This window comes from Catharus ustulatus, chromosome 3 (genome assembly GCF_009819885.2).
Source record: "Catharus ustulatus isolate bCatUst1 chromosome 3, bCatUst1.pri.v2, whole genome shotgun sequence".
In the NCBI taxonomy this organism is placed as follows: domain Eukaryota; kingdom Metazoa; phylum Chordata; class Aves; order Passeriformes; family Turdidae; genus Catharus; species Catharus ustulatus.
In genome coordinates, this window is record NC_046223.1 from 105,837,456 (window position 1) to 105,850,012 (window position 12,557).

Here is a 12,557-nt window from a genome sequence, read left to right on the forward strand (position 1 = left end):
AGGAATGTCTGGCTTCTATAAGGCTGTCTGTCTACTTTTCAGGTGTCCTCAAAATGCAGCTCATGGAATCAGCTAAAAGAGGGTTCCACAGGGTAAAATAAGGACAGGCATTGCTGGAAATACACATTAACCTATACTGATTGATCCCATCTGTTTAGGAAAAAAATGTTCTTCTGGTTTTGCATCCTTCACAGGAAAATATTGGCTTTGATTCCCCATCTTCTCTTGTATAAATAGTATGTTCACGTAATAGTTCCACATGTAGCTATTTATAATGGTGACATGAATTAGGTAGAGAAATGTCAATGGCTGCAGCCTGTAACAAAAAAAGTAAAATTGCGTATCAAGTCCCTGTGACAAGCTATATCACAAATGGCACCTCCAGAAAAAAGAGAGGATGTACTGAAGTAACTTTTAGAGCTGAGCAGGAGAAGTTCCCCTTAAGATTAACAGAAATTATGTGCTTAAGCTACCATAAATGCTGTTGAGATTTCTTTCTGTATTATAAGGCAAAAAGCATTGATTTCCACTAAAAAATAAAGCTTCACAGTCAAAGGAGTGGATGCAGAATGTGTTCCTGTGTTGTCAACAGTCACAGATTGTGAGCACCAAAAGAGTCACAGCTAAAGAGAAAAGAAAAACTAGCTTTTGCAAGCATGGCTATAACACCTTTTACTCACAGTTTACTATCATTTACAATTTAGTTAGTGCTGTAACTAAATTCCCAGCCTTCAAGTAACATCTAAGTACTCATCAGGTCTTAGTTCTTTAGATATAGATACCAAACTAAACTGCAGAAACTAATCATATATCAGCAATAAATTATGAAGCCTTTTAATTAATAACCAGCCTCTCAAATGAAGCCTGTTTCAGGAAACAACTTAAAAAGTGCAGTATAGGTGAAAATCACATTTAAAGACCCTATTGCATAAAATGTATAATCTTACATTCCCCTTTTCATGTGCAATTTGCAATGGTTTTCATCACAGTGGTAATTGAAGATGTAACAAAATTATACATGCATTTAATTTTCTAAAAACTCCTGACTTCAACATTGTTATCCATAATTTTTATTGACAGGAATTTGAGCAAAATCTGCTTTCTCTGGGGAAGGTAGGAAGACTGCCAGAGATACCTAGGAGCATGGATTAAGGTCTGCCACTTTAGCCTGGTGGCATTTAGACTCAGTCATTTTCTTTTCTTTGCTGGTAGTTTCTTGAGTGTGTGGACTGTTTTGGAATGCAGCTTTAGCTCCTGAAGATTACCAGCGCTGCTGTGACTGACAGCTTCTTTGATAACCTTGTAATCTAAAGGGAGAGAATGATGGGTGTGGCACACTGGCATGGTATGTTCTCAGAAGCCTGTATTGATCCTTCTGCTGAAGAAGTGTACAACTATATTTTTGGGTGCTATTCTTATGTGGTGTCATTGTTTAGTTGTTATTTATTTTTTTGTTCTGCAAAAAGGGGCAAATCTGCAACTCCTGTCCCAGGTGAATAAGAATTTTTGACATTCAAGCAAAGAATAATTAGGAATAAATTGCAGTGTCACACAAAGCACTAATTTTTATGTTTTGGCTATTATTTTCTTTATTTGATGATTAATTTACCAATTCTGGTTATAACTGTGACACAACTGGAGTCAGAAATGTAGACTTGAGAATCTCTAGTTGATCCTTATCACTAATTCTGTGCTTTTAAACATAATCAGGTTCATGACATTACAAAAGTGTCATTTAAGTTGTTCTGATATGCTAGTTTCTGGATTTATAAGCAAAACTATAGAAGAGTTAAGATTACTCAGTGTATGCCTCTGAAATGTGCAAATCAAAGTCATAATCATTCTGAATGGGTCTTCCCGTGGCAACAGCAACAACAGACAAAAAAAATCGAAAAAAGGCAGACAATGTTATTTAACAGTAATTAATGAGAGTGGTGAGGCACTGGAACAGGTTGCCCAGAGAAGTTCTGGATGCCCCATCCCTAGAAGTGTTCAAGGCCAGGCTAGATAAAGCCCTGAGTATCCTGGCCCATGGCAGAGAGATTGGAATGAGATGATCATTAAAGTCCCTTTCAACCCAAACCATTTTATAACTCTCTGATTAATTAAAGAGAATTTTCATTCCATTATTTTTTGTGGTTTTCCAGTAATTCAGGTATGAGACTTTCCTCAGCTGGAAATGTGTCTGCACAAAATATAACTATAATAAATTTACCACAAATTATAGAGATCTCCTTGTTCAGTGATGATATACGTTAGCAACAATCACTTTTTAATTCAAAATTTCCCATTCCCATACGATGCCATCTAGTCTTTCTGCATATAAGTTAATACTGTCACAACATAACAGTAAACATATGTAAAAGGGATAAATGCATCTTCCTAACTGTCCTTGCAATATTCTCTAGCCCTTCCCCCTTTGATGTGTGTGGGCATGGCAGGAAAGAAATCCACAGGTTACGTAGGAAATGAGACATTCCATTTCATCTTCACTTCTAGTAAAATTCCCATTACACAGGTCTAAGTCATTTGCTGGTCATGCCTCATCTAGCTCAGTTCAATCAAATAATAATTTGCACATTTGTATAATCTGAGTTAAAGATTGTGTTACTACAACATAATAAATTGCCATTGTTTAGATAGCATAGCATAACCTCAGCAATTTCAGTTTTAGTCACGCAGTGTCTAATAATAAAGCCCTGGACTTCCCATATAACTCAAAAACTTGCCAATTTCACACTTGATTTTCCACCTGCTCTGCTCTGGAGTTTTCGTGCATCTTGTTCATATTTATAATTTTTCAGAATTATTTTTTGATCAAACCATTAAGAATCACTCTTTAAAAAGTTACTTGATGTAAATGTTATAACCCTGAAGTCAGATTCTAATGTTTTTGAGTTTGTCTTTCTTTGGATCAGTAATTTCCAGCGATTTCCACGCTATAAAGAAGTTTGAAATCTTTCTTGTTTAACTGTAAAGAACTTTGGTTCTGACAACACTACACTCGTACCAGTGGACAGTGCAGCATTACTGAAAATACATGTCCTAGGAGTTATTTTTATGTTGAAACACAGAGACTTGCACCAGGCATCCTTGTGCTTTCCACTCTGCTCTCCTCTGCTAGAAATCCTAGCAGAAGAACTAGGTGATAAGGAAGCCAGGTTTTAAGCTAAACACATTTACACTGTCAAAGAACTTAGTCCCCTGCATCTGTCTCAGAAGACCATTCACTGAATTGTCTCAGAGTCTCTTATGGAGTGAACCAACTAGTGCTTCCTGAGATGAAACTTAGGTGTTCTTCAGAGAATAATTCACCTCAGAGACATTTGATTGGTAATTTGAATACCTTTCTTACTATTTCAGTGACTTGAATCATTAAATAGTTGTATATGACCTTGTGCGTCTCCAAAAATTGCATAAGCTGATCTTAGCTTCAAAGTATATATTTTAAAAAAAGAATCTCAGAGGATTTCAGATATTTTGGAACAGATAAAACATATATGTTAATAATTGTTTCTGAAGCCCCAAGAGATACATCATATGGTGCCAAGCAAACATCTGCCTTCATTGCTAACTTTGACAGCAGCAAAGCTTTGGAGACAGTCACAGCCTCTGTGAGCATACTTTTGACCAGAGTGTCCTTGTACACAAACTAAAGAGAGTTGGACTGGATGGATAACCTATGAGTTGGGTTGAACACTGACAGAACACAGGGCTAAAAGTGCTGTGACCATCAGGATGAAGTCTAACTAGCAACTGATTATCAGTAGGACTCCCTAAGGGCAGTGTCTAGGGATAATATTGTTTAATAACTGGGTGACGCATGACCCAGTTTGCAGAGGACACAAAAGTGATGTGGAAAGTGATCAATACACTGGCAGGCAAAATGCTGTTCAGACAGATTGGCTGCACATGGCAAAAACTGACTGTCAGTAACCTCATAACCTTAGCAAAGGCAAATGCACCTGTGATGATGGAAGAGAACTGCTCAGAAAGCGGGTTCAGTTCTGCAGCAAAGGAACTGGGAGTCTTGCCAAAGAGGATGAACTAGAATCAAGTGTTCCCTTTCAGCAAAGACAAACTGCACAGAGGACTGTGTTAGCAGAGGTGAAGCCAGCAGGTTGAGGCTCATTCTTCCCTTCTATTCACACTTATGGGATGATATTTGGATACTGGGTCTTTTCCTCAGGGCTGCTCTCACTCCATTCTCAGCCCAGACTCCACTTGGGATTGGGATTGCCCCAGGCAGGTTCAGGACCTTGACTTGGCTTTGTTGAACTTCATAAACCCCTCACAGACCCACCTCTCAAGCTTGTCCAGATCCTGCTGGATGATATCTCTTCCCTCCAGTCCATTGACTGCACAGCTTGGTGTCCTCAGCAAACCTGGTGAAGGTGCCCTTGATCCCTTTGTCTATGTCACCAGCAAAGATGCCAAATAGTGTTGGCCAATTAATTTTCCAGCAACAAAGGAGTCGAGGCTTTATGGGATTAGCAGGAAGACACCAGTCTATGGGATTGATGAAGCAAAAAGTGAAAGATTTCACACAACCATAAGTGAGTTAGCAAATGAAAAATGTTGGAAATAATAGGCTTTTACAGTCATCAGTGAAGATGACATAAGAACAAAACTAGAACTTTTTGCAATCAATATATTAACTTTCATTTTCTTGCAGAATAAATACAATAAACTGATTTGAAAAATGCCCCTATTAAAGTTATGATTCAAAGTCAGACTATAGAGTCTTGTAGAGGAAAGAAAATAATGTTTCAGCTAGAATTATGATAGATATGTATTGGAATTAAGCTATGTTTTAATTATTTTTACTCTTATGGAGTTGTTGGGAAGATTTAAATATTTATTTCAGGGAATAGAAAAAAGACCTAAACAGGCTCCCTAGGTGCTTCCAATTTAGTTTTCATGATATCTAAAATTAGCCTCTAGGGTGGATTAGTGGATACAGTCAGACATCCAGGCTCTCTAAAAAGCACATGGTGAACGAGACATTCTGCAAAGAGCACAAAACATTCCTGTGGCACAGAGTCCATGAGTGAGGTGTCTATGGCAGACAGCTACAGGAGAGGCATGGCTGGACTTCCTTTCTGGCAGAAGACATCTCATGTCATGACTCACTGTTTTTGAAACACAAACATTCTAAGGGCTACTTCTCATTAAATAGTCAAGTGTTGCAGAGGAATACAGTCCTCTCTTGAGAATAAAATATCTTAAATTATTGTTTATTTTTTTATATAATACTAATCCTATTAGGATTTGCAGATGGTCAAGCAGAAATCTTCGGGGTTTTTTTCCTTTTAAATAAATTCTAAATAATTCAAAAGTAAGTTAAATAAAGTAAGAAATAAATTTTATATATGCCCTATTTTTACTACATTTCTTCAGGAAAAAATTTTTTGGGCATAGGAAGAAGGAATCACTGGAATTATTGTATTCTTCTTTGAAAGAGAGGGGGCAAAATTAGCTACTGCCTGAAGGACACAATTTGTTCAAACAAAAAGGAAAAAAAATAAGCAAAATTCAAACTTTCTCAGTTCATCTCAGCATTACAAAATATTTCTATTGTGACATACAGATTTGATTTTTCTAAATTGAGTTTCCACATATTAGACATTATTGGACTTTTTTAGGGTTTGCTGATTGAGGAAGTGGGTCTAAGATTATTCTTCATTATTAAAAATATTGTTAGTGTGCTTCATCTTTTAACGTATGTACTTTAACACATTGAAGTCAAGGGGAATGGTTGTACCTTTGCATCCTTTCCCACTCTCCAGCCCCAGGTTTATGTTAGTGAACTCCAAGTCACTTACTGCAACTTACAGTAATTTCACAATTATAAGCCGCACCATTTTGACTAAAGTTTTGGTCCGTACCCAGAAGTGCGGTTTGTAATCTGGAGCAGCTAATATATGAACAATATTCTAAAAGTTGCCAACCCGGAAGTGAGAGCCCGCAACAGCCCCAAGCCGAGTTGGAGCCCACCCAGCCCTGGGGGGCACGGGGGGAGCTGGCAGCGCTGGGGGGGCCAGCAGAGCCGGACCAGGGCGAGTAAACACAGTGGCAGTGGTGCAGGAGGTGGGCGGGGGTGAGCGAGCCCGGTGGCGGTGGCAGCGCTGCCCGGCCGGCCCCGAGCGGCCCCGTTGGCAGCCCCAAGCGGGCCAAGCCCGCCCAGCCCCGAGCCGAGCCAGTAAACCCCGTGATCCCGCGATTCTGTTACTAATTGGCAACTTTGTGAAAGTTGCACGCAGATCCTCGTTGCAAACAAAAGTGCGGCTAATAATCTGGTGTGGTTTATATATGGAGGAAGAACAAAATGGTGCCGGCACCCTGGAAGTGCGGCTTGTAATCGTGAAATTACTGTAGTTACCTACTGATAAAATATTTGCCTGTTTCTTGACAAGTTTTTTTGTCTCAGCCACTCTTCCAAACAAGTCCTTAGAGTAATTCAAAATTTAGCTGAGGTGAGGGACATATTTCAGTGGATTTAATTACTAGTAAAAACACAGATTGAATCCTGTATTTTTGATCTTAGGAGAGTGTATTAGCATTTATTCAAAAAGTATTAGTCTTGCAGTCAGAAAATTAATACCTAAAAATTTAGTCCTGTATGTAGTCAGTTAGTTGTGGGAAGAAAAGAAAAAAGCAAACTAAAACCACACCACAAAACAAACTAGCAAATAAACAAAAAATCTGCTTTCCAAGGTGTTTATAGCTGGGATACAGTACTTCTCTTCCTTGTTTAAATAATGATAATAGATAAGTGTAGTTAAATACATTGCAATACTGAAGAGCTACCCTCACATTAAAGGATGCTGGAAAGGTTTTTCAGAGGGAGAACAGCATAAAATCACAATTGCACCCTCTGCACTCTCTCAGTTAGAAGGACTGGTGGTTTCATTCCCATGAAAGCCCTGGATTTACAACAGTCCCCTATATATAATTTTTATATTTCAAGGTGCTGAATTACCAGCCTTGCAAATAGCACATATTTTAAATAAATTCTCCCTCTGTCTGGGAGTCCAATAGGCCCTAGGACTCCCTCTGAGCTTCACCTAAATAGCACTAAGATCAGCCTTCCGATACTGGCAGAGTAGAATCTAGGTGCTGAGAATTTTGGGTATGAGTCACTCAAAAAATATGTTGGATCTCCAGTTAATTTTTTACTAGCTTCAGTTGATGAAGCAAAGTCTTCTACAGTATACAAGACCTTTCCACTACTATGTCTTAGAACTGCAAGTTTGAGAAACCAGAGAAAGGCTTTTAATTAGAAAGCTTTCACAAGGTTTTTGAATACTTGAGAACAATGTGAGACCCCCAGATGTACTGAAAGGGCTAGAGTTTGACAAATGTTAATGCCTTTTATATATTCACATACGCAATTCGCAAATGAGCAATATTGATTGAAAGTGTTTCTTTAATGACAATGCCAGGCAGTGGAGTAGAGGTGACATGTAAATTGTCTTTTCTTCACTTGATCTGAAAATGGATTTTGCCATTATAAGCCATTGTTTCTATTCAGTAGGCAGTTCACAGTTGAATGCATTAAGAACTGCGTTATCACAGAATAATGGTGACATGAACATGTTTCACCTTTGTAAGATTGTACATTTAAGGTTTTTTTCTGAATAAATTGTATTGATTTAATATACTTCACAAATGTTCTAACTTTAAAAGATTCATGTAGTCAGTACTTCCATAATGTGGGTTAACTGAAAGCTTTTTGCTGTTAAAATTATAGAAATGACCTTTGCTTTCATAGACCTTAGCTTTTGAGTATTTATTATAAGGTACAGAAGGTATTTAATAGGTAGAATTTAATTTGACTGGTTTACTCTTAATAGTTCTACAAATCAATTGGCATTTTGACCTTTTTTTCCTGTTTATTTCTGTCTAATTTAATTTGCTGGAAGTCCTTTATATTTTGTTTTGTGGGGTTGTTTTAATCTAAGATTGAGGACCAAACGATATAATTTCTTGTAGAGAGTTAATTTTTGTGTCATGAGAAAATTTATGGATCAATTAACTCACAATCATAAATGCAAGGAAATTCTGCTTGTAATGGAAAAATACTTAACATATATGTTTCTGTGTCCCCCTATTTCTGGAATATTTTCTTAGAGAAAGACCTAATTTATTCTAAGTATTGTCAGTCTGTTGGCAAAATGCTTTGCACCTCTACTTAAAACACACTAAAATTAATTACTTGATCTTAATTGTCAAAATCAGCTCTCAGGCTTGCCAGGTTAACGGCATCAGATATTGTTATAATCTGCCCAGGAAAATAGAATATCCACCCATGGAGATGTTTACAACAAGGTCACAAACAATGTATTGGATCAGTCCTCATCACACTTCAGGCTTCCAGAAAAAAATCCATTCTGATTCCTCCAGAGAAACCCACATCATCAGGGTTAATGTTTAGGTTAATGACACAGGAAGAGTAGTTCCAAAAGTTTCTTTGGAAATGAATAGCTAAAACTTCCTGATGAATTCTTATTCCTATTTTCATCACAATTCCCCTCAGAATCAGAGTAATATCCATGATATAGACCAAACTGACAAGCACCAACAAGAGAACTGAGAGTTACAAGAAATGTAAAAAAAAATATCCAGAAGGAAGAGGAATGTATGATAAAACATGAAGATGCAAATTGAAGAGGTTAAGAAAATGAAGGGTTGGGGATATGACAGGCAGAAAGGGTAAGGAACATGAAACTGTAGTAGTTGATAAATAATAGTCTTCCAGCTAGAAAGGAAGAATATGAAGAATTGAATGGAAAATGCTTACTGTTATCACCTTTGCATTCTAATCTTAGTAGCTGCAGAACTCAGAATTATAGCACATTTCCCTGTCTCTACTATCAGCACTCATATACTTTCATCACCCTTTTAATCCACTTTCTGCTTGATTCTTACCCTTTCATTCATAAACTTGGTCCCTGACTGGCTGATTTGGCTTTGTCTCACTTAATATGACTCTCTACCTTTTTTCATCTTTTCCATTGGACCAGATATGTCCGCATGTATGGTCATAAAGAAGGAAGTATATATAGTTACTGGGTTTTACCTACTTGCCTGTTCTAAATTTAGTATGCACATTTCACAGTCTGAAATATCTGAAACACCACTCTCAGTATTGCCTGAATCCTTAATGGTATTCATAGAATATACAAGATGAGATTTAGGAAGCAACTGTTCAAATAGCTGAAATATTAAAAATTCTAGCATGCACCTCGTTCTTTTTCTTTCCTCATTCCCTTTTTGTTTTGATAGATGAAACATATCAAACACACTCCCTGGTTATATCTCCACTTACTTGAAATGTAATCGCATTAGAAGGAGATTTACTTTCCTGGTGCCTTTACTGCTAATCTCAGATTATCATGCACATAGAAATAAAAGAAAGCAACATTAGGATTTGTACCCATCTAAGTAATATCTGCCACAGGAAGCCATATAACAGTCTTATCGATACAACAGATGACATACTGGCCTCAAAGATATTTCACTTAATATGCCTAACAATAAACAGCTACTTTTAAGAGCAGGGCTCATTAAAAATATGTTTAAAGACTCAAATTCTAACTAAGAGGAAGATAGCATGGTGTTACTAGAAGTGAAATACTAAAATTTATTTATAACTCCAGAGAGTTAGTACTGTGCACTTGTTATTGCCATGTTTGCACTTCTCTACAGCTAATAAAGTCCCCTTGAAGAGCAGAATGGATGCCTTTCACTCACTGGCATACATATACTGGGATGCAATGTAGACATAAAGCACAGCCACACTTGTAAATTAAACAATCCTGCATTTGTTGTCTGGCCCTTCCCCAGGCTTCATGCTGACTCCCATCTTGTGCCAAAGGACAAACCAAAGGGTTATGCCAGCTGGCCCCAATCCTACCCATGGTAAGGCTAGTAATTTAGTTCAAGTAATTTAGCTCTCTAGATGTGGGTATTTTACTGCTCATGCAGATCACTAGTTTAATTTAATACAATATCTATGAATTTAACATCAATTTGGAACACTATCAGCAAAAGTGCATTTTTCTGTCCAGGTTCCCTGAGCTTCTCATAGTAAATCACAAAATAATTTCTGTATGTTGTTCATCTTATCTGGAAATAGACTTACTAATGTGCTAAATAGATCAAGTTCTAAAATGTTTTCTTTGAGTAAAAATGGAGATGAAGTTGGGTGTCAGAAAGTCAAAGTATACACAGCAGATTTCTAGACTGCAGTGGAATTAATTCTATTCTGGATATATGGTATCACCCACACTTCATTCAGAGTTGGAAAGAAATTGTATGAGATCATGAACATTTTTTTGCTAATTCTGGAAAGTTTGAGGGAAAAGCTTTGCTTATTTGCATTGTTTAATGTATTTAAACATGCTGAATTTAGATAAACTGTCTGTTGGGAATAAATCAATGTGAAAGTTATCATTTTATTTTATCACAAGTGATGGAATGCAATAAAATGGCAAAAAAAGCTCAGAAGAAAAGCACTGTTGTACTTTAGGAGGTCCCTGTCAATGATTTGTAAAGCAATCCCTTCTATTCCCATTGACCAGAGTATAACACATTTGCAGTGACAGGTCACTGTCAAAAGAGAAGTTTATGGTCTCTTATTTCAGTGAAAACAGTTCTACAGCCTGCAACTGTTGCTAACTATACCAACAAAATGTTTCTATAGCAATTTGTTGACTATATTCCCAAATGTTATCTCAACAGCACTTAAATAAACCTCAGAGTGAAAACCAGAATTTTATTTGGTGTCCATAGGTATATTCACTGAGATATCCATACTGTATATTGAGTACACAGAGCTATTTTCCACAAATTCTGTTTTACTCTCAGGAAAAAAGATGGATAAGGAGACTACACTGTATTGCACAAGCAAAATTAGGATCACAGGAAATTAAATACATCTCTCATGCTAAATGGATTATGAAAAAAATAGGCATAGGACTCAATGAATTGGAAACATATATTGTTCACATTTTGCTCGTATGACTCTTCCAAGTTAAATAAAGCAGTCAAGAGACCAGGTAAACGTTACATAAGCAATTTCAAATGTTATTTTCTTGCTTCTTAGGGAGATATAAATTTCAGCCAAAAAGTCATAGTAGTTTTTGTAGCCCAAATTTTGAACAGGAAAAGAAACAAAGAGAGGAAGAGCAAGGAGTGAACAGTCAGAAGTGCATAAATATCATTTTTATAGATTCCAAAGGAAATATAGTAAGATGACATTTGCATTCAGATTTTGATGCAGCCTTTAATTACAGGTTCACGTAGCGCTTTTTTCTTTACTGTTGCTGTCAAGGCAGAGAATGGCAACTGTCCATGTAATGAGCAACTATTCAATTGCTGTTGTCTCGTTTATGCCCAATGAGTGGTTCAACAGATTACTTACTGCATGTTATTTAAACATGCTCTGAATACAGAGTTATTCATTTCTTGTGGCTTTTTTTTCCCTGGTACTTCTCAGTGTATCTCACTCAGTATCTGAGTGCTCTTCTTAGACTAATGACTACTTCCACAACCATTTGATGAAATTATCATCCCCATTTTACAGATTGAGAACTGAGGCACACAGACAGAAACGTCCAAAGTGCCCACTAATTTTCTCATTCAATCAAAGACACACAGAACCTGATTTTTTGAAGTACTAAGGATTACACAGCAGTTCAGATGTTCAAAGCAGCATCCCACAGTCAGTCATGGCAGCTGTGAGTGTACACAATTTCTGCAAATCAGACCCTAGAGCTTCAATAGAGGAAGTTAGAAAATAAGGATCACACAATTATGTGTGTCTACATTGCACATTGCAGATATTTGAGAGATATCTGGGGCAGCAATGAACAATTTGGATAAAAGAAGCAGCATAGCTGTGCTTACACAACATTCTAAATTAACTATTTAGCTCTGAGAAGTTGAATATTTCAAGTCTGCCGCATCATTTTGCTGCTTTCCTCCCAAGACCTTCTCACCCCAACTCATGGCCTCCTGCCTCACTCACTGTTCACCTGGTGTCTTCTGTAGCAAATGACTCCAGAGAGCCTATGACAATGACAAGGAGGGTTTTTGTAATTGCATAGTCCCAAGTTACTCCCTTAGGGGCCTCCTTACTCTACCCTTACACGATGCTCAGTGGAAAAAACCTAGTATGTAATTATGTAACTCTATCAAAAACGTCTAGTCACTAAGAAGACAAATTAAAATAGCACTGCCAATTTTTGACTACTTCATGGGCAGCAATCCTAGCAAAATACTCTGGTTTAAAAAGTAAAAATAAAAATATTCCTTTTTTTCTAGTGGAAAAAAACCAAACAAAACAAAACTGGCTGCATGAACATTTCTGGGTAATTTTAGCCCAAGCATTTAAAACTTGGCAAAATTATTAGCAACTGAAATGAAGTCCAACATTTAGCAGTCTTGAAATTCAACTTTTATTTAATAATAATTATTTTTAATTAATAAAAAATAATTAATTTTAAAATTTCATTTTTGAGTTTTAGAGTTGCATTTAGTAATTTGATATA